Raw genomic sequence first — 3,646 nt, forward strand, 5'->3', positions numbered from 1 at the left:
GGAGACCAGAGGACTGGTTGTCAGCTAAAGCCTGAACTGAGGTATTTTTAAGTCACTCTGTGGATGCATAATTTACATAAATGTACCCATTTTACATATACAGGTTGATGAGTCTTGATACACATGGACACCTGTGTAACCAAAACTATAATCAAGGTATAGAACATTCCACTCACCCATAAAAGTTCTCTTTTATCACTTTGCAGTCAACCCCCAGCCCCCAGCCTCAGGCAAACAATGATCACGTTTCCGCGACTACAGGTTACATTCGTGTTTTCTAGATTTTTCTATAGATGGAATCATACAGATTGTACTTTTTTCTTTGTCCAGCTTCCTTCAGCATGATAGTTTTGAGAATCATCCATATTGTTGCATGTGTCTGTAGTTCCATTTTTATTGCTGAAAAGCATTGATGTCTGGACGTACCCCAGTGTGTGTATCCATTCTCCAGTTGATGGGCACTCGGCTGTTTCTAAGTTTTGGGCTGTTATGGATAAAGCGCCTGTGAACATTTGTGTACAGGTCTCTGTATAGACGTTTTGTTTTCATTTTCTTGGGTAAAAACCTAAGAGTGGAACTGCTTAGTTGTCTGTTTATAAAAAACTGCAGACTGTTTTATAAAGTGTTTGCACATTTTTCCTTTCCAACAGCAGTGTTTGAGAATTCCAGTTGCTTCATATTCTCACCAGTCCTTGGTAGTTTCATCGGTTTTAATTTAAGCCGTTCGAGCGGCTACAAAGTGGTACTTTTTTACGGTTTAAACTTGCACTTCCCCGATGAATGTTGATGCTGAACCTCTCTTTTACTTGCTCATTACTGGCCATTGGTATATTTTCTTTTGTGAAGGGCCTATTCCAATCTTTCTCCATTTAAAGAGAATTGGATCAATTGTCTTTTTATTACTGAGTTGTAAGAGTTCCTTGTGTGTTTGGGGTACAAGTCCTATGTCAGATATAGGTAGTGCACCTATTTTCTCTCAGTCTGTGGTTTGTTAAATTTTCTTAATGATGTTTTTCAAAGCAAAGTTCCTAGTTTTGATAAAATCTACTTGATCTTTCTTTTCTTTTATGGTTCTTGCTTTTTGTGTCCTATTTAAGAGATCTTTGCCCATCTCAAGGTCATGAAGATTTTCTCTGTTTTTCTTTCCCCCAAAGTTTTATAGTTATAGCTTCTGTGTTTAGGTCTGTGATCTATTTTTGTTTTTATATATGATGTGAAATAAAGGTTGAGCTTCTTTTTTTTTCTTTCCCAAATGAATTTTCAATTGTGCCAGCACCACTGACTCTCCCTTCTCCATTGAATTACCCCAGACCAGGACTAGATTTAAGAAGACACAAAATTTAAGATGGCATGTTCTCTCAGGTGCCAGCTTTGCACTTGTGTCACCTTGAGAGTGCCTCCTTAAATTTTAATTCCTAGGCACCTTGCTGGCCTCACCCACTGACTAAGTACTTCACAGGCAGATCTGCATGTTAGAAATATCACTCTATAGCTCTCCCTGGGCGACCGCATCCCGGCATGTAATGATCCAGTGAGGACACCCAGACTTCTGTCCTGAGCTCCAGACAGGCCTGTCCAACTGTCTATTCAGCAACTTCTCCTGGGTGGCTAATGGCATCTCGAATTGAACCTAGCCAGCGCTGAGCTATGATTTCCACCCTGCTGCATCACAAGCAGATAGTGGCTCTACCCAGGTCCTCCATGTACAGTTCTGCATGTTGCACACTGCACAGGGGTGCCTGGCGGGGAGTCAGGTGGGGTTAAAATCCAGCCATGCTCCTCTTGTGGAATCCTGTACGTGAGTTAAAGGTCGTGTATGTCCAGAGGAAGGTGTGCCTTTGCTAATTCTCCCAAAGGCCTCCCAGTAGACCCAGGAGTCGTCCTTCAGTCCTCTCTCCCTTACACCCCACTCTCAGCTCACTAACCCGCTCGTTCACTATGCTCTGGCCACACAGGCTTTTTTTTCTGTCTCAGCACCACACCCAGTACTTTTCCCTGCAGGGATGTAGACTTCGCTATTCCTTCAGCTTGGAACTCTTTTACTCCAGATCTTTCTTTTGATGGTTCAGGTTTCACTTCAAAAACCACCTCCTCTAGGAAGCTGTTCCGACCTTAAGTAACCCATCCTTAAAATATAAACAGCTTATTTTATTTTTCAGTAGCATCTTTCCCTTTTTGAATGCATTTACTTGTTAGGAGAGGCAATCTGCCATGCGCTCTGAGTGTCCTTGGCCTCAGGCCACCTGCATGCTCTCGCTCCTGGCAGCTTGGTGTGGGGACAGGGCAAGGGAATGCGTCTTTGCACTGCAAACTTAGAGGATTCGGGTTCCAGGGACAGTCTCCAGACTGCTGTCCTGCTAACTATTGGATGCATAATTCACGTGCGCAGAGAACTTGGGATCCTGTGAAGAGGAACATTCCGTTCCCTAAAAGGCTCTCAGCCTGTAGGCTACAGCAGGGGGGACCTGACCCTCTCATTTCACCTCATCTGGGACCCAGATGGAGAGGGCAGGGGACCACTGAGACCCTGGAGCAGATGCCCTCTCTTCCTGGGAGCGCTTTAAAAAGGGTTTAAGAATTCATGAGCGGGCTTCCCTGGTGGCACAGTGGTTGAGAGTCCGCCTGCCGATGCAGGGGCCGCGGGTTCGTGCCCCGGTCCACAAGGATCCCACATGCTGCGGAGCGGCTGGGCCCGTGAGTCATGGCCACTGAGCCTGCGCGTCCGGAGCCTGTGCTCCGCGACGGGAAAGGCCACAGCAGTGAGAGGCCCGCATACAGCTAAAAAAAAAGAATTCATGAGCTTCTCACTAAGCCACTTGATATATTATTTACAGCACATCACAGGGGTGGAGGTGGGCCAAGACCCACCCCTCTTTTTAGCAGGCAGAAAAAATGGAAAGCAGCAGTGGGGACAGCAAAATGCCCAGGAAACTCCTTTGAAGTCAGGCCCCAACACTCCCTCCCCTGTCAATTCTCACAGCGAGATATGTTTCTTTTGACCAGTCAGCAAATAGGGGCTGATCCAGGATTTGAACCCAGATCCATCTGATTCCAGAATCCACATGTCTTCACTATGGTTCCAGCCCGTAAGGAACCTATATGTTAGACCAATGCAAAACCAAATCACTATAAAGTGAGGAAGAATTCATCCATTCATTAGTTCTTTAATTCAACAAGTATTCCACCCATCCATCCATTCAGTACGTGTTTCCTGAGCATCTCCTGCGTGCTGGGCACTGCATGTCTGGAAAGGGTGGCGAGAGCTGTGTAGAGCTTCAACAGCAATGACAAGGGGTCCAAAGCTCCCTGTGAGGGGAGGCTGAAGAATCGGGTTTGCATCTTGGCTATGCCACTTGCTAGCTGGGTGACATTAGGCAAGCTACTTAACCTCTCTGAGCCAGAGTTTTTTCTTCTCTAAAAGTGGAGGATTGAGTGAGATGATGGAAAGAGTGCCTAGCACTGAACCTGCACATAGTAGGTGTGCTGTCCATGGAAGGAGAGAAGGAAAATTAAAGTCTATGGGGAGAGGGGAGGGTGTTAGCTTGATACAGAGATTGCTCGTTTGCTTATGTTTATTCTAGTCAAACACATGTTCTGCTACAACAAGTACTCCAGGGGGTTACAGAGCGAGAGTTAGGATGGTTTC

Source organism: Grampus griseus (assembly GCF_964374135.1).
Source record: "Grampus griseus genome assembly, chromosome: 2".
In the NCBI taxonomy this organism is placed as follows: Eukaryota; Metazoa; Chordata; class Mammalia; order Artiodactyla; family Delphinidae; genus Grampus; species Grampus griseus.